Source organism: Heterodontus francisci, unplaced genomic scaffold (assembly GCF_036365525.1).
Source record: "Heterodontus francisci isolate sHetFra1 unplaced genomic scaffold, sHetFra1.hap1 HAP1_SCAFFOLD_178, whole genome shotgun sequence".
Taxonomy (NCBI): domain Eukaryota; kingdom Metazoa; phylum Chordata; class Chondrichthyes; order Heterodontiformes; family Heterodontidae; genus Heterodontus; species Heterodontus francisci.
The window spans coordinates 1030016-1057737 of NW_027140578.1; the positions used below are offsets into that span (position 1 = coordinate 1030016).

Genomic DNA, 27722 nt, shown 5'->3' on the forward strand with positions numbered 1-27722 from the left:
ATGATCATCGATGAAGGGAATGTTTCAGCCATTAACCGGGACAAATATATCTGTAGTTTTGAAAAATATCAACGGTTTATAAATGTCAACTACCATGAACTTGTTAAAGATAAATTGTATCTTACAATCTTGAAGGAGTTATTTAATGAAGTAATCGAGGGGATTGATAAGGGTGGTGCAGCTGGTATATAAACTTTCAAAAGGGTTTGATCAAGTGCCACTTAATAGACGTTTTAGGAAAATTGAAACCAATGGATCAAAGTGTCACTGGTTGTATAAACATTCAATTGGCTAAGGCACAGAAAATAGAGAGAAGTTGTGAGCTATTGTTTTTCAGGCTGGGGAGAAGTAGACAGTGCTGTTCCGAAGGCATCAATAATAACAATAACTTATATTTATATAGCACCTTTTACGTTCCTAGCTGCTTCACAGAGGCATTATAAAACAATATGTCACCGAGCCATTTAAGGAGATATTAGGGCAGATGACCTAAAGCTTCGTCAAAGATGTCGATTTAAAGGAGTGTCTTAAAGGAGGAAAGAGAGGTAGATAGGCAGCAAGTTGTTGGGAGGCTATTCCAGATCTCAGGGCAGGGGCAGCTGAAGGCATAGCCATCAATCGTGCAGCGATGATAATTGGGGATGCTAAAGAGACCAGAATTGGAGGAGTGAATATATTTTGGAGGGTTGTCGGGCTGAAGGAGTTTGCACAGATAAGGAGGGGCCAGACCACAGATGTACTTGAAAATAAGCATGAAAAGCTTAAAATCGAGCAGTCTTTTAACTGGGAGACAAGGTGTAGCAGCGATCACAAAGGTTGTTATTGTCTAATGTTTTGTTGATTGAAGTTAAATATCGAGTAGTTGAAGGTAATAGGGAGGACAGGTTTTGGGTGTTGAATATTTAGTTGTACTCAGATGTATATATTAACAAGAGCCAGTCAGCACTGACTGGGCATTGTTAGGAGTGGAGTAGTATGCTCTTGGGAAAGGAATAAACAGTCTCCACCAAAGCATCCTCTTCTCAGTGTCTTCTTCACAATAGGCTTGGAAGTTTTTCTGACAATGATAGCAGAAAACGGTTGCTGAGAAGTGAAGATTGGAGACAGAGATTTACTTTCAGTCAGAAGATTATAATTGGAGCTTTTATTTTGAAATAAAATCATGAAAACTAGGTTTAAGGTGTCGGGAAATGATTTCCCACTACTATTTTCTGAAGCTGAACCTCAGAGCAATAGAAAAAATAAGTTTATCTATGGACATGGGCTATGTCTTTACCAAAGAGAAAACAAGGAATAGCCCTTGCACTTTCACTTACTGTCAAACTGAAAATAAATCTGACTCTCCAATCTTTATTTCTAGGCAACCATTTTCTGCTTAAAAAAAAACAAAGTCCGACCACGCCTCGTCGGCATCAGAAGAATATATGATGGAATTTAATTGACTACATGCAAGATTGCAGCGATTCTGCTTGGACATTCTCAGATCAGTACTTGCCTTCAAATTGTTGGATTGTGCGAGGACGTAGGCTGGGATTTTACCCTTGGTGGACTAACTGAAACGTTAGTGGCAAACCTGGCTCTGCCTGGCCTGGGGATCATATCTACATTTTGCGGGCACTCAGCCTTTAAGTGTTCTAAGGCGGGACTTCCACCCGGTAGAGCTGCTGGCCAATCAGCGAGCCGGCATCTCTGTGTCCCATCAGCGCCATGGGAAGAGGAGGCAACTGCTGGGACTCCAACCCAGCTTCATAAGGAAAATGTCTGGAAACCGCGGAATGCAGGTAAGTTTTTGTTGCTCACTGGGGGTGATCGGTCGGGCTCCAGCGAAGCAAGGATGGTCAATTGGTGGGGATGGCGGGCCTATTAATTGCTCGGCGTGTTTGGGGCAGCGGGGACGGCTCTCCTTCGGGTACAGAGATATCACCCCCCCACCCACCACCATCAGAGTGCCACCTGTTATTAACGGGTGGCTTTTCTTGGTCCTGGGCCACGAGCCTGACCCAGGTAAAATCGCCACGGTGGCGGACGGAGGCGCTTAAGGGGCCATTAAGTGGTCATTTAAGGGCCTTGATTGGACTGGGGCGGCTGGGCCACTTTTTACTGCCGCCGCCTGTTGTAAAGTGACGCTGGAGACAGGATCGTGTTGGCAAGGCCCCCTCCAACCCCCACCCCCCAGCCGCGTGCTCAATTTTAACAAAGGGGTAATAGACGCGGCACAGTGGCACAGTGGTTAGCACCGCAGCCTCACAGCTCCAGCGACCCGGGTTCAATTCCGGGTACTGCCTGTGTTGATTTTGCAAGTTCTCCCTGTGTCTGCGTGGGTTTCCTCCGGGTGCTCCGGTTTCCTCCCACATGCCAAAGACTTGCAGGTTGATAGGTAAATTGGCCATTATAAATTGCCCCTAGTATAGGTAGGTGGTAGGGAAATATATAGGGATTGGTGGGGATGTGATAGGAATATGGGATTAGTGTAGGATTAGTGTAAACGGGTGGTTGATGGTCGCCACAAACTCGGTGGGCCGAAGGGCCTGTTTCATTGCTGTATCTCTAAAAAAAAAAGAATGAGAGTAAACTAGTGAGAAACAGAAGGGACTGAAAAAGCCTCTATAGGTAGGTAAAAAGGTAAATTTAGCAAAACCAAATGTGGTGCGTTATAAGCAGAGTCGGGCGAATTGATAATGGGAATGAGGAAATGACAAAGAAACTATACAAATACTATGGGCTGCATTTTAAAGGCACTCCATCGCTGAGAACAGTGGCGGGGGGAGTGGGGGTAATAACGATGGTAATGGAGAAAATCCACCATGACCCAGATGCCAGCAGGCCCCTTCCCGATTGCAGTGGCAGCAAGGCCTCGTGCTGGCTGCCCCGCTACTCTGTGATGGGACCATGATTTCTATATTTAAATTAGTTTACCTAACTGACTTAATGAAGGTATCATCGCCTCTTTATTCACCGCCATGATCTTTATTCGTCTGGCTGGTAATGTCGTGCCTTCAAATCCCCATTCAGGGAGATGAGGGGTGACTCCTGTGAGGAGAGTGGAGGAGTTACTTTTCTCAGTGCGGGAAGGTGGAAGCGGGGTCGAACTGCTCGGATTGGTTGGGGGCAAAGTGGGAAGTGATTGAAGGCTAAAGTTCAAATTTTTTTAGGGTTGAAGGTTACTTTGCAATGTTTAAGTATTTTGGGGGGTGAGCGGGCACTGAATCTAAGGTTAGTGCGTTGGTGGGGGTTGGGGGGTTGTGACTGCTGGGACTCCAACTTTTATTAATTTGTAATGTACTGTTGCTTTCAAAAATTAAATGCTCGTTGAGGGCTGTAAGCCATTTAAATATGGCACCGGTGTCTGTGTATTGGCACTGGACGTGGTTGCCGGGGACGGCTAACCAGCCCCCTGTACGTCATCGGAGGGGTGATCGGGGGCGGGGGGTGGTCGCTGACTCGGGCATGGTAATGAGCTCCACATTTGGAATCGTGGTGGTTATGCGATGTGGACCCTGAGCGGGTGGGCCATAGTTTTTTACACTCGCCTCCTATTTCAGTGGTGGGCTTTTAAAATGCATCCATTTGTGTCTGCCTTCACGGACGAAAATATTAAAAACGTCGCAGAAATATTGGAGAACTAAGGGACTAGTGTAAACGAGGAACTTCAAGATATTAATATTAGTTTAAAAAGTAGTAGAGGCATTAATGAGACTTAAAATAGACAAGTGCCCTGGACCTAATGATTTACACCCCAGAGTGTTGAAAGAGGTGACAGTAGACATAGAAGATGCATTGGCAATCATCTTTTAAAATTATATAAACTCTGGAATCGTTCCTGCAGATTGGAAGGCGGCAATGATAACCCCACTATTTAATAAAGGAGGGAGAGAGAAAACGGGGAACCACAGACCTATTAGTTTACCTCAGTCATAGAGAAAATGCTAGAATTTATCATAAAGAATCTCTAATACATGATAGGACACTAACTAAATAATGTCAAGATTGGGAAGCCTCAACATGGATATATGAAAGAGAAATAATTTTGTTTGAACACACCTGTTGGAGAGTTTTGAGGATGTAAGTAGCAGAGTTGATAAGGAGGAACCGGTAGATGTGGTACATTTTGGTTTTCAGAAAGCTTTGATAAGGTGCCACACAAGAGGCTAGTAAACAAAATTACATCACATGGGTTTAGGGGGAATATACTGGCATGGATTTAGCACTGGTTAACGGGCAGAAAACAGAGTCTAGGAATAAATGGGTCATTTTCATGTTGGCAGGCTGAGACCAGTGGGGTACCACAAGCATCAGTACTTGGGCCACAGTTATTTACAATCAATATCAATGATTTGGATGTAGGTACCAAATGAAATTTTTCCAAGTTTTCAGATGACACAAAACTAAGTGCATGTGTGAGTTCTGAGGAGGATGCTAAGATGCTTCAAAGTGTTTTGGAGAGGCTAAGCAAGTGTGAAACAATTTTCCAGGTGCAATGCAATGTGGAGAAATGTGAAGTTCTCTACTTTAGTAAGAAAAAAAAGAGTATTTCTTACATGGTGAGAGGCTGCCAAGTGGTGAACTTCAAAGGGATTTAGTTGTCCTTATTTATGAGTCACTAAATCTAACATGCAGGTGCAATTAAGAAGGCATATGGTATGCTGGTTTTTGTTACAAAAGGATTTTAGTGTTGGAGTTAAGATGTCTTTCTGCGATTATGCAGAATCTTGGTGAGAGTATTATGCCAAATTGTGGTCTCCTTAGCTGAGAAATTGTATTCCTATAGAGGGAGTGTGACGAAGGTTCACCAAGCTAATTCCTGGGATCAAGTGAATGTCCTAAGAGGAAATATGATATAGATTGGGCCTTTATTCGCTGGATTTAAGACGAATGAGAGCTGATCTCATTCAAACATGCAACATACTTACAGGGCTCCAATGGCTTGATGCAGGATGAATATGTCCCCTGGCTATGGAGTCTAGAAACAGAGGACACGGTCTCAGAATAAGGGCAGATCATTTAGGACTGAGAAGAAGAGGAATTTCTTCACACAGAGGGTGGTGAATCTTTGGAAATCTCTGCCACAGAGGGCTGTAGAATCTCATTCATTGAACATGTTCAGGAATGATATTGATAGATTTTTACATCAACGAATACGGTAATAGTACAGTGAAGTGGTGTTGAAGTAGATCAGCCATGGTCTCATTGAGTGGCAGAGCAGGGTCGAGGGGCTGAGTGGCCTACTCCTGCTTCTGTTTATTGTTTTCTTTTTTCTCCCCCTGGCCTGCGTTAATCCCACCTGGTGTGCTGCTGAGCCCCACGCACAGAGCAGTAAATTTCCATTTTTATCCCTGGCCTGTGTTAACCCAACATAATATGTTACTGAGCCTTATCAAAGTAAAAGTAACAAGCAACCTCTGGCTCGAAACTTGCTGAACGTCTATTGTACAAATCAGGTCATGTCCCAATAGTTTCTGTAGTCACAGATATTTGCAATCATACAGAACACAAGGAGATCATTGGGCCCATCATGTCTTTGCTGGCTCTTTGAAGGATCAACCCAATTGATCCCGCGCCTTTGCTGTTTTCCCAAAGCCGGGTAAATCTCCACTGTCACTATTGATCCAATTTCCTTTTTTTAAAGATAGAATTGAATTTTCTTCCACCATTCTTTCAGGCCATGAATTCCAGATTATGATAAATCACTGCTTAAAAATAGAAGCTCCTCATCTCCTGCTTGTTGTTGGTCATTCATCATAAAATTGTGTCATCTGGTTACCTACTGTTCTTCCAATGAAACCAAATTTTCCGTCGTTACTCCATGAAAGACTGACCAAGGTTTGGCAGATCTCTATTAAATCTCCCCTTAACCTTTGCTGCTCTGAAAATACCAACACCAGTTTGGGATCAAGGAACAAGAGATACAGGGGAATTCAGTGGTGGAATTCAGCTCGAAGTCTAACTCAAAACACCATCACCTCCTCCAGGCCACACACCATCTAGACTTGAACATTTATCACTGTGCTTTCATCGTCACTGGGTCAGAGGTCTGAAACACTTTCTGCAATAGTATTGTGGGTGCACCTGCAACACACGGGCTGCAGCAATTCAAATGAAGGCGCTTCATTTTCTCATGCTGAGCTATATTGGGAAAGTAATGCCAGCCTTGCTAGCGTCACCCATATCCTAAGAACAAATAGACATGAAATAAAATTGGAATATAATCGATGAGTTTGTATTTCACTGATTAAAACCAGCAGAGATCTCTGACCAGAGCAGGACGTCTTTCTCCGATAAGGACATTGTCAACACACCTTGCTTGCTGTTCTGCTGTTACCTTTATCAGGGTGAAAGTCACAGTGAACTGCTGGTTCAAAAACAGCTGCACACCAGTTGTACACACGAGATAAGGCATCAATGGATTCTGTCACCACAGAATAAGAAAATCACTCAGCTTGGATACAATCCATTTAATCCATCGTGTCTTTTTTCCTGCTCTTTTCCCAAAGCCCTGCAAATCCCCCTGTGCCAGTATTTATCCCGTTCCCTTTTGAAACTTGCTTTTGAATCTGTTTCCATCACGTCTTCAGACAGTGTATTCCAGGTTATAACAACTCACTGTCGGAAAAAATGTTTCCCTTATTCCACCTCTCTTTCTTTTTGCAGGCACCAGAGTCTTGTTACCAATCCTTTTTTCCCAGTGGAAACAAATTAACCTTACTCTGTCAAAAGCCCTCATAATTGTGAAAACCTCTATTAAGGCTTTCCTTTACCTTATCCACTCCACAGAAAACAATTCCAGCTTCTCTAGTCTCCCCATGTAAATGATGTCCCTCATCCTAGAACATTCTAGCCAATCTCCTCTGCACCTTCTCCAAGGCACTGACATCCATTCTGATACGTAATGCCCAGAACTGGACATAATTCCACAGATGAGACCTAACCCATAATTTATAAAGTTTTAGTTAGCTTCCTTACTTTTGCATGTTCTGTCTCTATTTATAAAACTAAATATCCTGGATACATGTTTAACAATCCTATCAACTTGCCCTGCCACATTCAAAGACATGTTTTTGTGTGCCTGTTTTTTCCCGTACCCCTTTAAAATTGCACCATTTAGTATATATAGCCTCTCCTCATTCTTCCTCCCAAATGTCTCCTTCACCCATGTCTTCAGTAAATTTCATCTTCCTCATTTCCTCATTCCATGAGTCCTCCTGAATCCTTCTCCTATCATCCTTTTTTCAACATTTACGAGTTTCTGTCATGTGACACCACTGAAATTATGCCTTCGTCATATAAGACTATGTCATTTATACATATCAAAAAGAGCAGTGGTCCGAATACCAATTCGCAGGGAAGAATACTGTATACTCCCCGACAGTACCGGAACAGCAATTGATCACCACCTCTCTGTATGCCGTCCCTTAGCCACTGTCATACCCACACTGCCATTGCCCCTTTAATCAATGAGGTTCAGACTTCCTAACAAGGCTAGAAAGTGACATTTGATTCAATGGCGTTTGATCATCCATTTACATACCATCAACAGTGCTCTCCTCATCAACTCTCGCCAATACTTCATCAAAGGACGAGATCATGTTTGTCAGATATGAGTTCTATTAACATATACCTGCTGCTTATCATCTCATACTGAAGAGTGCCTGCAGATTCTCATCGACAGGTTTGCGGCAACCTGCAATGAATTTGGCCTAACCATCAGCCTCAAGAAAACGAACATCATGGGGCAGGACGTCAGAAATTTTCCATCCATCAATATTGGCGACCACGCTCTGGAAGTGGTTCAAGAGTTCACCTACCTAGGCTCAACTATCACCAGTAACCTGTCTCTAGATGCAGAAATCAACAAGCGCATGGGAAAGGCTTCCACTGCTATGTCCAGACTGGCCAAGAGAGTGTGGGAAAATGGCGCACTGACACGGAACACAAACGTCCGAGTGTATCAGGCCTGTGTCCTCAGTACCTTGCTGTGTGGCAGCGAGGCCTGGACAACGTATGTCAGCCAAGTGCGACGTCTCAATTCATTCCATCTTTGCTGCCTTCGGAGAATACTGGGCATCAGGTGTCAGGACCGTATCTCCAACATAGAAGTCCTCGAGGCAGCCAACATCCCCAGCTTGTACACACTACTGAGTCAGTGGCGCTTGTGATGGCTTGGCCATGTGAGCCGAATGGAAGATGGCAGGATCCCCAAAGACACATTGTACAGCGAGCTCGCCACTGGTATCAGACCCACTGAACGTCCATGTCTCTGCTTTAAAGACGTCTGCAAACGCGACAAGAAATCCTGTGACATTGATCACAAGTCGTGGGAGTCAGTTGCCAGCGTTTGCCAGAGCTGAAGGGCAGCCATAAAGACGGGGCTAACATGTGGCGAGTCGAAGCGATTGAGTAGTTGGCAGGAAAAAACACAGAGGCGCAAGGGGAGAGCCAACTGTGCAATAGCCCCGACAAACAAATTGCTCTGCAGCACCTGTGGTAGAGCCTGTCACTCGAGCATTGGCCTTTATGGTCACTCCAGGCGCTGCTTCACAAACCAATGACCACCTCCAGGCGCGTATCCATTGTCTCTCGAGATAAGGATGCCAAAGAAGAAGAATCATTTGTAAACTCATGTTCTTTCCAAACCTCAATAATCGTGTCCCAGATTATTGACACTCAAATTTTCCCCAACGTTTCATTGCTGTTGGACTGAAGGGCCTGTAGTTACAGTGTTCATCCTGTCGCTACTATTGTACATGACATTTCACACTTATAACGCTCCAGTGTTCTGTCACCACTCCCATATCCAAGGAGGATTGAAGGTTTCTGGTCATGGCTCCGCTATTCCCACCATTCCTTCCCAACCTTAAACATCCCACACAGCCCGGGAAATGTTCTACTTTATTGTGGTACAAGAAAAGTTGGATTGAAAGGAGTTAACTGAACCTGTTTGTTCAGTGACTGTAATTAATTTCAATCTCCATGGGCGCTAAATGGATAACTGCAGGCTTTCCCTCTTCTATTAATAAGGGATTCCTTGCAGTGTATTATCCAATCGTGTCAGCGGAAGCATCACCCCGGAACTGACAGGGATCAGCGGATCCGGAAAGAGGGAGCGGTTAGATCAGAATTTGAGAACAATAGATTGGAAAGTTGCAGCAATGGGTCAGAATCTGAGAACAATAGAGTGGAATGTTACAAAAATGGGCAGGAGCTTCCCCTCTTCGTTTAACTATCTTACTGCAGATTATGATTGGATAGCATTAGATTATCGGACCGCAGCTGCACTGAGGATGATTCAAATGATTTACTTTCCCATTCTCGCTATTACTGGGGTCCCTGGTAAGTCTTTGTATCCAACTATTCGATCAATAATCCATATTGCATTGTATTAGTGTTCATGTTATTTAAATCTTGGGAAGACCAAAGCCATTATATTCAGTCTCTGTCACAAATGTTATTTCCCATCCATTATTTGCAACACCCTCGCTAGGGCTGGGCCAAACTGTTTACAACTTCTGGCATCTAGTTAACGCTAAGCTGTGTTCATCCCCATTTTCTCACCATCACCAGCCTTGCTGACCACCACCTCTGTACTATCACCCGGCTGCAGCTCTTCCTCGGCCCATCAGCCGAAACCCTGATCTGTGCATTTGTTATTTCCACACTTGGTTATTCCAATTCTTCCCTTGCCACCGTCCCAGTTGCAAACCTTCATAAATCACAGCCCATCCAGAACTCTGCTGCCTGTATCCTAATTCGAAGCAAACCCCGATCACCCATCACCCCTGTGCTCACTGATATACATTGGCTCGTGGTCTGGCATCAAATTTATTTTAATATTCTCATTCCTATGTTTGAATCCCTCCATGGCCATGCCACTATGAATTTTGCATATTCCTGCAAATCGTTATCCTTGAAGTCTTATTCCAATCCCTTTAATCTCCCCATCCGTAATTTTCATTCGATTACACCATTAGTGTCAACATTATGGAAGCCTGAATCCATAAAATGATGTGAGCCACACTTCTGGCCACTTTTATTGTGGCCTGCACTGTGCCCCATGCTGGGCAGAGCTCTAGCCCGGCTGCATCATGTGTTTACCATTCGTGTGAGGAGGTTTTAATGTGACGTCAATCAGCATTCCGACAGCTTTCTATGTAAGTCTTTGAAACATGTACATGTTCACTGTCCGCCTATGTTAGTCACTCTCAGCTTAGCATACAAACAGCAGCACGAGTATCCCCCTCTAGTGTTATTTTAAAGGACCAGGTATCCCACTTATAAGAGAGGGGCATTTGACTTACTTCTGCAATTGTAAAGTGTGTGGAGGTGATCAGAGAATCACAGAATCACAGAATAATAGAGTGCATAAGAGTCCCTTCGGCCCATCGAGTCTGCACCGATGCATTATAACACGTGACCTGTATACTTAATCCATTTGCCAGCACTTGGCCCATTGCCTTAAATGTTATGACGTGCCAAGTGCTCATCCAGGTACCTTTCAAAGGATGTGAAGCAACCAGCATCTACCACCCTCCCAGGCAGGGCATTACAGACCGTCACCACCCTCTGGGTGAAAATGTTCTTCCCCAAGCCCTCCTTAAACCTCCCCCCCTCACCTTAAACCTGTGACCCCTTGTAACTGACCCTTCAACTAAGGGGAACAGCGGCTCCCTATCCATCCTGTCCATGCCTCTCATAATCATGTACACCTCGATCTGGTAATCCCTTCATTCTTCTCTGCTCCAGCGAAAACAACCCAAGCCTATCCAACCTCTCTTCAAAGCTTAAATGTTCCATCCCAGGCAACAACCTGGTGAATCGCCTCTGCAACCCCTCCAATGCAAACACATCCTTCCTATAACGTGGCGACCAGAATTGCTCACAGTACTCCAGCTGTGGCCTTACCAAAGTTCTGTACAACTCCAACATGACTTCCCTGCTTTTGTAATCTATGCCTCGATTGATAAAGGCAAGTGTCCCATAAGCCTTTTTAACCACCCTATTAACCTGCCCTTCGGCCTTCAGAGATCTATGGACAAACACGCCAAGGTCCCTTTGTTCCTCGGAACTTCCCAGTGTCAGGCCATTCATTGAATACTTCCGTGTCACATGACTCCTTCCAAAGTGTATCACCTCACACTTTTCAGCGTTAAATTCCATCTGCCACTTTTCTGCCCATTTGACCATCCCGTCTATATCTTCCTGTAACCTAAGACACTCCGCCTCATTGTTAACCACTCGGCCAATCTTTGTTTCATCCGCGAACTTACTGATCCTTCCCCCGACATAGTCATCTATGTCATTTATATAAATGACACACAATAGGTGAGCCAGCACAGATCCCTGTGGTACGCCACTGGACACTGGACAGCCGTCTGTCAACACTCTCTGTCAGCTGAGCCGCCTTATCAAGTTACCTTGTATCCCATGTGCGTTTGCTTTCTTGATGAGACTCCCATGTCGGATCTTGTCAAAGGCTTTGCTGAAATCCATGTTAGCTACATCAATTGCACTAAACTCATCTACACACCTGGTCACATGCTCAAAAAAGTCAATCAAATTTGTTGGGCATGACCTCCCTCTGACAAAGCAATGCTGACTATTCCTGATCAAATTTTTCCTCTCCAAGTGGAGACAGATTCTCTACTTCAGAACTTTCTCCAATAGTTTCTCTGATACTGACGTGAGACTCACTGGTCTGTAGTTCCCAGGATTATCTCTACAACCTTTCTTAAATAGTGGGACCACATTAGCTGTTCTCCAGTCCTCTGGCACCTCCCCCGTGGCCAGAGAAAAATTAAAAATTAGGGTCAGAGCCACTGCAATATCTACCCTCGCCTCCCACAGCATCCTGGGACACATATTGTCCGGACCTGGAGATTTCTCCACCTCGAACCTGCCGAAACCTCCAATACCTTGTCACTCCCGGTGACAATGTGCTCACGAACCTCACAGTCTCTCACCCAAAGTTCCATATCTACATCCTCATTCTCTTGGATGAAGACAGATTAGATTCGATTAGATTAGAGTAGAGATACAGCACTGAAACAGGCCCTTCGGCCCACCGAGACTGTGCCGAACATCAACCACCCATTTATCCTAATCCTCCACTAATCCCATATTCCCAACAAACATCCCCACCTGTCTCTATATTTCCCTACCACCTACCTGTACTGGTGACAATTTATAATGGCCAATTTACCTATCAACCTGAAAGTCTTTTGGCTTGTGGGAGGAAACCGAAGCACCCGGAGAAAACCCACGCAGCCACAGGGAGAACTTGCAAACTCCACACAGGCAGTACCCGGAATCGAACCCGGGTCCCTGCAGCTGTGAGGCTGCGGTGCTAACCACTGCGCCACTGTGCCGCCCTTTGTGGAGTATTCATTCAACACCCTACCAATGTCCTCTGGCTCCACACACAAATTTCCCCTTTGGTCACTAATGGGTCCTACTCTTTCTCTGGATATCCTCTTCCCATTGATATACTTACAGCAAAATTGGGATTATCCCTACTTTTACCAGCAGAGCTTTCTCATATCCCCTCTTTGCTCTCCTAGGGGTAGGCAATGGGATACAGGTCTCTGGCACAGAGTCTGTCCCTGTTTCTCAGAAGCGAAGGGGTAAGAGGAGCAGAGCTTTAGTCATTGGGGACTCCATAGTTAGGGGAACAGATAGGAGGTTCTGTGGGAACGAGAGAGACTCACGGTTGGTGTGTTGCTTCCCAGGTGCCAGGGTATTTGATGTCTCGGATCGTGTTTTTGGGATCCTCAAGGGGGAGGGGGAGCAGCCCCAAGTCGTGGTACACATAGGCACCAACGACATTGGTAGGAAGACAGATGGGGATTTAAGGTCAGAAATTCAGGGAGCTAGGGTGGAATCTTAGAGCGAGAACAATCAGTTGTTATCTCTGGGTTGTTGCCCGTGCCACGTGCTAGCGAAGTGAGGAATAGGGAGAGAGAGGAGTTGAACACGTGGCTGCAGGGATGGTGTAGGAGGGAAGGTTTTGGTTTCCTGGATAATTGGGGCTCTTTCTGGGGTAGGTGGGACCTCTACAAACAGGATGGTCATCACCTGAACCAGAGGGGTACCAATATCCTGGGGGGGAGATTAGCTATTGCTCTTCGGGGGGGGGGGGGGGGGGGGGATGTTTAAACTAATTCAGCAGGGGGATGGGAACCTAAATTGTAGTTCCAGTGTGCAGGATGTTGAGAGCAGTGAGTGCAGAGATACGGTTATAAGGACACAAGAGGGCACTGGCAAGCAAGAGCTTGGTTTAAAATGTGTCTACTTCAACGCCAGGAGCATCCGGAATCAGGTGGGTGAGCTTGTAGCATGGGTGGGTACCTGGGATCTCGATGTTGTGGCCATTTCAGATTCATGGGTAGAGCAGGGGCAGGAATGGATGTTGCAGGTTCCGGGATTTAGATGTTTCACTAAGAACAGAGAAGAGGGTAAAAGAGGGGGGGGGTGGTGTGGCATTGTTAATCAAGGAAAGTATTACAGCGGCAGAAAGGACGTTTGAGGACTCGTCCACTGAGGTAGTATGGGCCGAGGTTAGAAACAGGAGAGGAGAGGTCACCCTGTTGGGAGTTTTCTATAGACCTCCAGATAGTTCCAGAGATGTAGAGGAAAGGATAGTAAAGATGATTCTTGACAGGTGCGAGAGTAACAGGGTAGTGGTTATGGGGGACTTTAACTTTCCAAATATTGACTGGAAATACTATAGTTCGAGTACTTTAGATGGGTCTGTTTTTCTCCAGTGTGTGCAGGAGGGTTTTCTGACACAGTATGTAGACAGGCCAACCAGGGGCGATGCCACATTGGATTTGGTACTGGGTAATGAACCCGGCCAGGTGTTAGATTTAGAAGTTGGTGAGCACTTTGGTGATAGTGATCACAATTCGGTTATGTTTACCTTAGCGATGGGCAGGGACAGGCATCTACAGCAGGGCAAGAATTATAGCTGGGTGAAAGGAAATTATGATGCGATTAGGCAAGATTTAGGATGCGTAGGATGGGGAAGGAAACTGCAGGGGATGGGCACAATCGAAATGTGGAGCTTATTCAAGGAGCAGCTAATGCGTGTCCTTCATAAGTATGTACCTGTGAGGCAGGGAGGAAGTTGTCGAATGAGGGAGCCGTGGTTTACTAAAGAAGTTGAAGAGCTTGTCAAGAGGAAGAAGAAGGCTTATGTTCGGATGAGACGTGAAGGCTCAGTTAGCGCGCTTGAGAGTTACAAGCTAGCCAGGAAGGATCTAAAGGGAGAGATAAGAAGAGCAAGGAGAGGACACGAGAAGTCATTGGCGGATAGGATCAAAGAAAACCCTCAGGCTTTCTATAGGTATATCAGGAATAAAAGAATGACTAGATATAGGTTAGGGCCAATCAAGGATAGTAGTGGGAAGTTGTGTGTGGAATCGGAGGAGATAGGGGAAGTGTTAAATGAATATTTTTCGTCAGTATTTACAGTGGAGAAAGAAAATGTTGTCGAGGAGAATACTGAGATACAGACTACAAGGCTAGACGGGATTGAGGTTCACAAGGAGGAGGTTTTAGCAATTTTGGAAAGTGTGAAAATAGATAAGTCCCCTGGGCCAGATGGGATTTATCCTAGGATTCTCTGGGAAGCCAGGGAGGAGATTGCAGAGCCTTTGTCCTTGATTTTTATGTCGTCATTGTCGACAGGAATAGTGCCGTAAGACTGGAGGATAGCAAATGTTGTCCCCTTGTTCAAGAAGGGGAGTAGAGACAGCCCAGGTAATTATAGACCTGTGAGCCTTACTTCGGTTGTGGGTAAAATGTTGGAAAAGATTATAAGAGATAGGATTTATAATCATCTTGAAAAGAATAAGTTCATTAGCGATAGTCAGCACGGTTTTGTGACGGGTCGGTCGTGCCTCACAAACCTTATTGAGTTTTTTGACAAGGTGACCAAAGAGGTGGATGAGGGTAAAGCCGTGGATGTGGTGTATATGGATTTCAGTAAGGCGTTTGATAAAGTTCCCCACGGTAGGCTATTGCAGAAAATACAGAAGTATGGGATTGAAGGTGAATTAGTGCTTTGGATCAGAAATTGGCTAGCTGAAAGAAGACAGAGGGTGCTGGTTGATGGTAAATGTTCATCCTGGAGTATAGTTTCTAGTGGTGTACTGCAAGGATCTGTTTTGGGGCCACTGCTGTTTGTCATTTTTATAAATGACCTGGATGAGGGTGTAGAAGGGTGGGTTAGTAAATTTGCGGATGACACGAAGATCGGTGGAGTTGTGGATAGTGCTGAAGGATGTTGTAGGTTACAGAGGGACATAGATAGACTGCAGAGCTGGGCTGAGAGATGGCAAATGGAGTTTAATGCGTAAAAGTGTGAGGTGATTCACTTTGAAGGAGTAACAGGATTGCAGAATACAGGGCTAATGGGAAGATTCTTGGTAGTGTTGATGAGCAGAGAGATCTTGGTGTCCAGGTACATAAATCCCTGAAAGTTGCCACCCATGTTAATAGGCATATGGTGTGTTAGCTTTTATTAGTAGGGGGATCGAGTTTAGGAGCCACGAGGTCATGCTGCAGCTGGATAGACCTCTGGTGAGGCCGCACCTGGAGTATTGCGTGCAGTTCTGGTCACCGCATTATAGGAAGGATGTGGAAGCTTTGGAAAGGGTGCAGAGGAGATTTACTAGGATGTTGCCTGGTATGGAGGGAAGGTCTTACGAGGAAAGGCTGAGAGACTTGAGGTTGTTTTCGTTAGAGAGAAGGAGGAGGAGAGGTGACTTAATAGAGACATATAAGATAATCAGAGGGCTGGACGGGTGGATAGTGAGAGCCTTTTTCCTCGGATGGTGATGGCAAACACGAGGGGACATAGCTTTAAGTCGAGGGGTGATAGATATAGGATAGATGTCAGAGGTAGTTTCTTTACACAGAGAGTAGTAGGGGCGTGGAACGCCCTGCCTGCAACAGTAGTAGACTCGCCAACATTAAGGGCATTTAAGTGGTCATTGGATAGACATATGGATGAAAATGGAATAGTGTAGGTCAGATTGTTTCACAGGTCGGCGCAGCATCGAGGGCTGAAGGGTTTGTACTGCGCTGTAATGTTCTATGTTCGATGTTCTAATTGCGTTCTTAAGGTCCATCATCCACTTTCTGTACTCCACTAATGCTTCAATTGATTTGCTCTTCTTGTATTTGCTAAAAGCCTCTCTTTTCCTTATCATCATACCCTGTGATGTGGATTTTGTTCTGGAGGTTATGTTGTGAGCTTTTGCAGACTTTCCGGGAGGTCAGAGGATTTGGTGACCCATCTCTGGACGAGGTATGGTGACTGTAGTTAGAGTGTCTCTGGGTCTGTAACACGACCAACAAATGGAGCAGAGGCTCCAGAGAGGGGAGGCTCAATAATGAGGGAGGAGGAGATGTCTCTGTCCTACCTAGCCCCGGGTTTTGCAAGAGCACTTTTCCTACCTAACCTAACCCAGGGGCAGTGTGTGAGGCGACTCTGGTTCAAGATGCAGGTTTTCACAGAGTTGTGGCACCTCTCATAATCCTACCTGGAGCCTCGCACCAGGTTGAAAATAATCCCATGTATAAGGTGAGCAATGGAGCCACCGGCAATATAGTGGAACTGACAAACGGTGTGTTGCTTGAGCCGCTGGACGGGAGCCCTCCAGTACACACGGGAGCAGGTGTCCATGTTCATGGTGTTCTGCTGCACCCTTCATATCATCACCATCATGTGGACACAGGCTTTGCCAGCAGGAATCTGTCGGCCAGCTCAGCAGGAGGATGTGGAAGCAGGGAGGATATTTCCTGGATGCCGTCGACGGGGACAGGCTTGTGGAGACTGTCTTCTAAGATTCTGGTTCCCATAGTACAATTTCCCTTACTTACAATGGATCCCCCATTCACCACCATTACACCCTTCTGAGACACCCCATCACAGCGTCTCTTTGTTCATCATCCTGCAATAAAAACCACCGACATAAACCTTTTCATTAACATCTTGATCCAAGACGACATCCAATTGTACAAACAAAGCTGAACTATTCACTCTTGTGTATTCCCTCAATGCCTCTCTTTTGGTTTACCTCGACGTGCCTCATGCTCCAACACTGTGTTTCCCCTGTGACTGCTACATGGCTGGTGTAAGATTGCTGACTTTCACTGGAGGAGACTGCAGATGGCCTTGCAGGACGTCCTCGAGCAGCTCTGGGCCTTGAGGTTTCAGATTCGGTCTGCAACACCTCGGCATGGGCAGCAGCAGGCTGGGCTGGCAAATGGTAACAGCAAGGACACGTGTGGAGTGACAGTAAAGGGAGAATAAATACTGTCATCCTGAGAGAGAACAGCAGGTTCGTGCTCCATGGAGCCACTGCCACTCCCACGGGGCGACACCTCAGCAATCCTAGTAAACTACCGGATCACAGATTGCTGGACTGCTGTGTGAATGGACCACCTGGCACTGACAGAAGCACTGGAAACGACAAGGTCAAATGTAGCCCTGTTGACCCTGCAAAGCCATCCTTACTAACATCTGAGAGCACGTGCCAAATTTGGGAGAGCTGTCCCACAAACCAGTCTCGCAACAGCCTAACCTAGTCAAACTCGTGAAATCATACCTTACATGCAGTGTTCAGACACCACCATCTCTGTAGAGGTGGCGCCACAATGGTATATAGTAGGGAGGGAGTTGCCCTGGGAGTCCGCAACATCGACTCCAGATCCCATGAAGTCTCATGGCAACAGGTCAAACATGGACAAGGAAACCTCCGGCTGATTACCACCTACTGCTCTCTCTCAGCTGATCAATCAGTACTCCTCCATGTCAAATAGCAAGAGGAGGTGACCAAGAGGATTGACGAGGGCAGGGCGATGGACGTTGTTTACATGGACTTTAGCAAGGCCTTTGACAAGGTCCCACATGATCGGCTGGTCCAGAAGGTTCGAACACATGAGGTCCAGGGTGAGCTAGCAAATTGGGTACAAAATTGGCTTGGTGATAGGAGGCAGAAGGTGGTAGTGGAGCGTTGTTTTTCAGATTGGAGGCCAGTGACCAGTGGTGCACCACAGGGATCGGTGTTGGGCCCTCTGTTGTTTGTCATATGTATTAATGAATTGGACGTGAATGTCAGGGGCATGATTAGTAAATTTGAAGATGACACAAATATTGGTGGTATGGTGGACAGTGAAGAAGGTTGACTAAGGTTACAACAGGATATAAATCAATTGGGAAAGTGGGCAAGGAGTGGTAAATTGAATTTAATGCAGACAAGTGTGAAGTGATGTTTTGGGAAGTTAAGCCAGGGAAGGACATATACATTGAATGTCAGGGCCCTGGGGAGTGTTAGTGACCAGGTAGACCTTGGGGTGCAAGCATATAGTTCCCTGAATGTGGCAACACAGGTAGACAGGGTGGTGAAGAAGGCATATGGCAGGCTTGCCTTCGTCTACCGAGGCATTGAGTACAAGAGTTGGTGCATCATGTTACAGTTGTACATAACGTTGGTTAGGCTGTATTTGGAGTACTGTGTGCAGTTCTGGTCGCCGCACTACAGGAAAGATGCTATTAAGCTAGAGAGTGTGCAGAAAAGATTCACAAGGATGTTGCCTTTGTTTGCACTGGAGTGCTGACTTGGGTTGCATTAGAGTGATAAAGTGGGATGTTTGTGACTGAGGGAGTTTGGTGAGGAGGAAGCGAGGAGCTCCTTTCATTTCCTACCTGTCCTCAAAGAGAGTGAGGGGAGCCGAAAGTTTCCACAGAGCATCGCTGACTGGTGAGTAAGTCCTGGTAGGTATTTTTCAAACTAAATTGAATTGTAAGTCATTGTTTTAGCAAGACATTGTTGATTTTTAAAATTATAATACTCTTCTAAAGTTTTAAATTTAAAGGGTCTAGTCATGGCAGGAGAACTTAAAGCCGTGGTTTGCTTCTCTTGCTGCATGTGGGAATCTGGGAACATTTCAAGTCCCCGGGACCAGCATGTGTGCAGGAAGTGTGTCCAGCTACAGCTCCTGGAAGCTCGGGTTTCAGAGCTGTAATGGTGGCTGGAAACACTGTGGAGCATCCGTGAGTCTGAGAGCATCGTGGATAGCACGTATAGAAAGGTCGTCACACTGCAGCTGAAGGGACTTGAGGAAGGAAGGGAATGGGTGACCACCAGGCAGTCCAAAATAAACAGGCAGGTAGTTCAGGAGTCCCCAGGGGTCCCGCTTGCAAATCGGTATTCCAGTTTGGAGACTGATTAGGCTGCTTCCTCCAGGGAGTGCTGACAGAACCAAGCTTCTGGTACCGCAAGCAGCCTGTCTGCACAGGAAGGGAAAAAGAAAGGAAGAGCAATAGTAATAGGGGATTCTATAGTCACGGGAACAGATAGGCGCTACTGTGGTCGTCAACGTGACTCCAGGATGGTGTGTTGCCTCCCTGGTGCCAGGGTCCGGGATGTCACTGAACGGCTGCAAAGCATCCTGAAGGGGGAGGGTGATAAGGCAGAGGTCGTGGTACATGTTGGTACCAATGACATAGGCAGAAAGAGGGATGAGGTCTTGCATCAGGAATTCAGGGAGTTAGGCAGTGGACGAAAAAGCAGGACCTCTCGGGTTGTAATCTCTGGATTACTCCCAGTGCCACGTGCTAGCGAGTATAGAAATAGGAGAATAGCACAGATGAATGCATGGCTTAAGAGTTTGTGCAGGAAGGAGGGTTTTAGATTCCTGGACCACAGGGGCGGTTTCTGGGTAAGGTAGGACCTGTACAAGCGGGTCCGTCTACATCTGAACCAGAGCGGGACTAACACCCTTGCAGGCGAGTTTGTTAGTGCTGTTGGGAGTAGTTTAAACTAATTTGGCAGGTGGAGGGGACGCAGACTCCGAGCAGAATAGGGACGCAGCTGAACACAGGAAAGCAAACAAGTCAGGGGAATACAGCGGAAGTAAGTTTCAAGGGAATAAGACCAGGATGGATCGCCTCTACTTTAACGCCAGGATCATTACAGCTAAAACGGATATGTTAAGGGCAAGGATTGACACGTGGAATTGTGAAATCATAGTCATCACAGAAACATGGTTGAGGGAGGGGCAGGATTGGGGACTCAATATCCCGGGATATAGAATCTTCAGGCGAGACTGTGGAGAGGGTAAAAGAGGAGGGGGCATTGCAATATTAGTTAAGGAGTCAGTTACTGCTGTAGGGAGAGATGATATCTTGGAGGGGGCATCAAATGAAGATTTATGGGTAGAGCTCAGGAATAAAAAAGGGACAACCACATTGCTAGGTGTTTATTTTAGACCCCAGATAGTCAGCGGGAATTGAGGAGCAAATACGTGCGCAATTTGCAGAGGTGTGTAAAAGTAATAGGGTAATTATATTAGGTGATTTAAACTTTCCCAACATTAATTGGGATAGTCATTGTGTTCAGGGCTTAGATGGAGTGGAGTTCTTTCAATGTATACAGGAAAACGTTTTCGCTCAATATGTTGAGAATCCAACAAGGGAGGGTGCAGTGCTGGACATGATTCTGGGGAATGAAGCGGGACAGGTGTTTGATGTGTTGTTGCGGCAGCATTTTGGTGATAGCGACCACAACATGGTACAATTTAATCTTTTTATGGAGAAAGAAATAGACAAGTTGCAAAAAAAGGTTTTGGATTGGGGAAAGTGAATTTTAGTAAAATAAGGCAGAATCAGGCCAAGGTAGACTGTACAGAGTTACTTGTCGGGAAATCTACAGAAGAGCAGTGGGGGACATTCAAAAAGGAAATGGGGAGGGTACAGGCCCAACATGTTCCCTCTTGGGTAATAGGTAGGAGCAACAAGCCCAGAGAACCATGGATGACCAGAAACATTCAGGGTACGATGAGAAGGAAAAGAGAGGCTTTTAGCAAAGACAAGGAGAGCAAATCAACGGAAGCATTCGTGGAGTACAGAAAGTGTAGGATGGAGCTTAAGAAAGCAATTAAGAGATCAAAGAGGGGATACGAGAAAACTTTGGCTGGTAAAAGTAGGGAAAATCCCAAGATATTCTTTAGGTATATCAATGGGAAGAGGATAATCTTGGAAAGAGTAGGACCCATTAGGGCCAAGGAGGAAATCTGTGGGTGGAACCAGAGGACATTGGTATGGTGTTGAACGAATACTTCACATCTGTCTTCGCCCAGGGAAATGATGATGTAGATATTGAACTTAGAGAGAGAGACTGTGAGATTCTTGAGCAAATTTTCATAGGGAGTGACAAGGTATTGGAGGTTTTGGAAGGCTTAAAAGTGGATCAATCTCCCGGTCTGTACGATTTATGTCCCAGGATTCAGTGGGAGGCGAGGGTGGAGATTGCAGGGGCACAGACCCAAATTTTTAAATTCCTCTCTGGCCACGGGGAAGGTGCCAGACGACTGGAGCACAACTAATGTGGTCCCACTATTTCAGAAAGGTTGTTGAGATAAGCCAGGGAACTGTAGACCAGTGAGTCTCACGTCAGTGGTAGGGAAGCTATTGGAGAAAATTCTGAAGGAGAGAATCTATCTCCACTTGGAGAGGCAGAATTTGATTAGGAATAGTCAGCATGGCTTTGTCAAAGGGAGGTCATGCCTAACAGATTTGATTGAATTTTTGAGCATGTGACCAGGTGTGCAGATGAGGGTAGTGCAGTTGCTGTAGTTCCCATGGATTTCAGCAAAGCCTTTGACAAGGTCCGACATGGGAGACTTACAAGAAAGCAAATGCACATGGGATGCAGGGTAATTTGATCAGGTGGATTCAAAGTTGGCTTAGCTGTAGGAGACAGAGAGTGATGACAGACGGCTGTTTTAGTGACTGGAGGCCAGTGTCGAGTGGCGTACCACAGGGATCTGTGCTGGGCTCCCGATTGTTTTTCATTTATATAAACGACATAGTTGACTATGTGGGGGGTAGGATCAGTAAGTTCGCAGATGACACAAAGATTGGCCGAGTGGTTAACAGTGAGGTGGAGTGGCTTAGGTTACTGGAAGATACAGACGGGATGGTCAAATGGGCTGTAAAGTGGCAGATGGAATTTAACGCTGAAAATTGTGAGGTGATACACTTTGGAAGGAGTAATCTGACATGGAGGTATTCAGTGAATGGCCTGACACTTGGAAGTTCCGAGGAACAAATGGACCTTGGCGTGTTTGTCCATAGATCTCTGAAGGCAGAATGGCAGGTTAATAGGGTGGTGAAAAAGGCATATGGGACACTTGCCTTTATCAATCGAGGCATAGATTACAAAAGCAGGGAGTTCATGTTTAAGTTGTACAGAACTTTGGTAAGGCCACAGCTGGAGTACTGTGTGCAATTCTGTCACCACATTATCGGAAGGAGGTGATTGCATTGGAGGGGGTGCAAAGGCGATTCACCAGGATGTTGCTGGGATGGAACATTTAAGCTATGAAGAGAGGTTGGATAGGCTTGGGTTGTTTTCGCCGGAGCAGAGAAGACTGAGAGGTGACCTGATCGAGGTGTACATGATTATGAGAGGCATGGACAGGGTAGATAGGGAGCTGCTGCCAACCTTAGTTGAAAGGTGAGTTACGAGGGGTCACAGGTTTAAGTTGAGGGGAGAGGTTTAAGGGGGATCTGAGGAAGAACCTTTTTACCCAGAGGATGGTGACGGTCTGGAATGCCCTGCCTGGGAGGGTGGAGGAGGCAGGTTGCCTCACATCCTTTAAAAAGTACCTGGATGAGCACTTGGCACGTCATAACATTCAAGGCTATGGGCCAAGTGCTGGCAAATGGGATTAGGTAGACAGGTCAGGTGTCTTTAATGCATCGGTGCAGACTCGATGAGCCGAAGAGCTTCTTCTGCACTGTATTATTCTTTGATGCTGTGATTCTGTGGCTCCTTGCAAAGGTTCGCATCCCCCTGATATTTTAGTTCAAACCCTTCCCAACCACACGAGCAAATATTCCCCCTCTCCCCTCTCCCGAGGACATTAGCCCCGGTCCTGCCCAGGTGCAAACTGTCCAGTTTGTAATGGTCCCACCTCCCCCAGAACCGTTCCCAATGACCCAGGAATCTAAAACCCACCCCCTCACAACATCTCTTCAGCCACGTATTCATCTGATATCGTCTGAAATTTACTCTGACCAGCACGTGGCACTTGTATTAATCCTGTGATCACTACCTTTGAGTTCCTACTTTTCAACTTACTTCCTGACTCCCCATATTCTGCTTTTAGGACCTCATCCCCTTTTTTACCTGCGTCGTTTGTACCAATGTGTACCACGACCACTGGCTGTTCACCCTCCCCCTTCAGAATGTCCTGTAAACGCTCTGAGACATCCTTAACCCCAACACCAGGCAGGCAAAAAATCATCCTGGAGTCTCGTTTGTGCCGCAGAAACGCCGATCTATTGCCCTCACCATTGCATCCCCTAAAACTATTGCATTCCCACACTTTTAACTCCTCCCCTGTGCAGCAGAACCAACTGTGGTGCAACGAATTGGGCTGTTGCTACTTTCCCCTGAGAGGCCATTCCCGCCAACAGTATCCAACGCAGCATAGCTGTTTTGTAGCGGAATAGCCACAGGAGATTCCTGAATTGCCTGCCTAGTCCTCTTGCTCTGCCTGGTGGTCACCCATTCCCCTCCTGCCAGTGGGGTCTGAGCCTGCGGTGTGACCACCTCTCGACACGTGCTATCCACGATACTCTCCGCCTCGAGAATGCTCCACAGTGTCCCCAGCTGCCGCTCCAGCTCCGAGACCCGGGCTTCCAGGAGTTGCAGCTGGAGACACTTCCTGCACACATGCTGGTCCCGGGCACTGCACTTGTTCCCGGCTTTCGAAATAGAGAACGAGGAGCACACCACGGCTTTGAGCTCTCCTGCCATGACTTAACCTTTTAAATTAAACTTTTTGGAAGATGCTTAATATATAATAATATCAATTACTCTAGGGCACTTCTTCCCTGGTCCTCGTTACTACAGAACTCCCTAAAAACATTAATTACTATATACGAAAATAAACTGTAGAACTTTCTTTCCTTAGTTACGAAGCCAACTATTCAGAGCGATTCCCTAACAGCAGTTATTCACCAATGAATCAGCTCGCAGTTTTCCTGTGCGGTCCCTGTTGAATTTTTTTTTCAAACTCCTGTGTGCCTGGACTGCTCTCCCAGAAAGTAAGAGACTGGGCCTCAATCCGTGGGTTCGATCTATAGGCTCCAAGCTCGGTGTTCTCCCCACAGGTCCGCCCCCAGAAGGTATGAGTCTGGACCTCGATCCTCGCGTTCAATTTATAGGCTCCGCTGTTGATGTTCTCCCCACAGGTCCGCAACGCTCTGCTCCCGGAAGGTAAGATCCACTCGACCCCTCGAGCCTGCTCTGCCATTCAATAAGTTCATGACTGAACTGATCACTCCACATTTCCACCTACTCCGGATAATCTTCCACCCCCTTGATTGTCAAGAATATATCTACCTCTGCCTTAAAATAATTCAAAGACTCTGTGTCCACTGCCTTTTGAGCAAGGGAATTCCAAATATTCAGGACCCTCTTAGAGAAAAAATTCTCCTCATCTCTGTCTTAAATGGGCGACCCATTTTTTTTAAACAGTGACCCCGAGTGCGAGATTCACCCACAAGGGGAAACATCCTTTCCACATGCACCCTGTCAGCACCCTCCAGGAGCTTATATGTTTCAATCAATTCGCCTCTTACTCTTCTAAATTTCCGGGGCCTCCTACCAGGCCTGGTGTATTACTGGTTGTGGATCCCAGTGTCTGACTGGTCCCAGTGTCCTTGCTCCATGTACCTGGTGGTGGGGGCAGCTGCGATGGTGTTTCTCGCAGGCCTGGTGTATTATTGGCAGTGGCCCTCACTCACTCAGTGGCCCTACCGACTTTGTCACACCGACCTAGTGTCCTGGGCTCCAGAGGTAGTCCTGCTCCCAGGCCTAGTGTCATACTGGCAAATTTACTGCTCATGATGGCATTACTGATACTACTGAGCTGCTGGTTCTCTGATTGTTCAGCAGCTTTTGTTGGCGGGATCCCCATTCTTAAAGGGATGTGGACCATGGCGCTGGGCAGTTAATTGCCTGAACACCACTGAATTGCGCTAGGTGGGGACTTTGAATTGCTGAGGTGGGATTCCCCTCAACATTTGAGCCCGCCATCTGGACCACCACAGGTTAAACTAAGTTCAACTTATTGGGCTGGATTTCTACAGGACACCGACATCGGGATCCGTATCGGCCGGGGCATGAAGTTGGCTCCTTTTGAAACCTCGAAGGCACCCTTGTGCCCCTCAACCCCCGCCGCTGGACATTGGACTACAAATTAAATATTTAAATTAATAAGAACTAATACATTTAAATATACTTACCCAAGATCTTGAGGACACCCACCACGATCTTCTGAACGACTGCTAGCACTCCTGCTCCTTCAGATCCCCATCCAGGGAAAGGCACATTGACACTGGTAGGGAGATTTTCTAGTGTGGGAGGAAGGGGCAGGGTCAAAGAAACACAATTGCTGTAGGGGATGGTGGGAAGTGTTGTACTTTGAATTTTGTGAAGTTTGTGGGGGGAAGGTCAGTTGTTAAATGTAAATGTATTTTGGGGGGGCTGGCAAATAGTTAATGTAATTGTTATTGGGGTGGGAAAAGGGCGTTAGATCTCTAATTTTGAGGGTTCAGTCTTTAAATAAACAAATTTGCCAGCACGGATGGCTGCCCTTTAAAATGGGCACCAGTACCGACACACAAGCAGCTGATACCTTTGGAAGGGACGGACAGCTGGCCCAGCTATTTAAATGAGCAGTCACACTTAAGATCATAGCTGCTCTTTGGTGTGTGTCCCACGTGGGTGGACTCTTAAAATCCAGCCACATGTTTCTGGTCACTGATTCTTTGTCGGAACTGGGAATGTTTAGAGATGGCACAGTTTTTAAAGCAGGCAGGGAAAGGAGAGAGGGGAAGGATTATAATCAGCATTGAGTTCAACAATTTCAGTACAATCCTTTTCTCATTTAATCTCTCCTGCCTTCCATCAGATCACAGACCTTCTCATTTGTTCTTTCAGGTCCAATCATTTCAGTATATCACTGGATACAGGAACGCATTTATAAATCTCAATAAGTTCTCTATCAAACTGGTAACTTTGTTCGCAGTCTGATGTATAATTTCTCTGTTTATTTCTCTTCCTCAAAGTTAACCTGCTGAGTATTGGGATCCTGTCTCGGTGAAAGTGCCGTCTCTCAAAATGTGTCACTCACTACCTTGTGGCCATGGCAGTGGCGGATCTCCTGGGTATTATCCTCGACCTGATACTGAGACACATTCCCATTGTTTATTCTGAACAATTTCAGTTCCTGTATTACATCCCTGTGTGCAATATCCATGCTGTCTTGCTTTACACGGCTACAGACTGTTCTGTCTGGTTCACAGTCACGTTCACCTTTGATCGATTTGTGGTCATTTGTTGCCAGAAGCTGAAATGTAAATATTGTACTGAGAAAACGGCGTCTGTGGTTCTGGGAACAGTGACTGTGCTGAGCTGTTTAAAGAACATCCCCTGGTATTTTATGTTCACGGGATGGTATTGGCTGATGAACCTCCCCTGGTTCTGTGATGTAACATTGGATGTTTGGCACTCTCGTCTCTGGATAACATTCGAGTTTCTCCATAACATTGTAAACCCAGTAGTCCCATTTGTGGTGATTCTGCTGCTCAACGCTTTCACCATCAGACACATTTTAGTGAGCAGCAGAGGACGCAGGATACTCCGAGCTCACAGCAGTGGGGAGCGTTGCAGAGACCCAGAGATGGAGAGCCGAAGGAAATCCATCATGTTACTGTTAGCTATCTCGGCCAATTTCATCTTGTTATGGGCAGTGCTACTGTTCTATTCAAAATGGAATCGAATGCGGTATTTGGTGTCTCTATCTGTACGTCTACTCGAGTTTCTGCGAGAAGCAGGCTTCATGCTGCAGCTCCTGAGTTGCTGCACAAACACTGCGATTTGTGTCGTGACCCAGACTCAGTTCAGAGAGAAGTTGAAGAATGTGCTGAAATATCGCTTTACTCCAATTGTTATGTTCTTTCAATGATGAGAGGAAGTTAGTCACTGACTATTTCCAGCAGCGGGAGGTGGGGTCTACCGCCATGGTGACAGTGACGTGGGGGCGGGTCTTTTCTCCATGGTGAAGGGGGAGTGGTGACGGGGCCTGCTCCTAAGGTAACAGAGCGGGGCGTGGTCCGTTATCAATGGTGACAGGGGCATGGTGGCGGGGCCTATTATAGAGTCATAGAGTCGTGCAGCACAGAAACAGGCCTTTCGGCCCACTGCGTCCATGCCGACCATAATGCCTATCTACACTAATCCCACCTGCCTGCATTAATTCCATATGCCTCTATGTCTTGCTCATTCAAATACCTGTCCAGATGCTTCTTAAATGTTGCTACTGTTCCTGCCTTCACCACCTCCTCAGGCAGCTCATTCCAGATACCCACTATTGTTTGTATGGAAAATTTACCCTTTTGACTACATGTAAACCTCCCCCTCTCGCCTTAAATCTAGACCCTCTAGTTTAAGTCACACGTACCATGAGAAACAGACTCTGGCAAGCTACCCTATCTATGCCTCTCATAATTTTATTTACCTCATTCCTGTCCCCTCTCAGCCTCCTTTGCTCCAGGGAAAACAGATTTATCCAATCCAATCTCTCTTTATAACTCAAGCCCTCCAAACCAGGCAACAGCCTTGTGAATCTTTTCTGCACTCTCT

General features: G+C 46.2%; 1 pseudogene; it reads left to right on the forward strand.

Annotated features, from left to right (window-relative positions):
* LOC137360198 (G-protein coupled receptor 39-like) lies at nt 1-27045 on the forward strand (annotated as a pseudogene).
* Nucleotides 27046-27722: the final 677 nt, after the last annotated feature.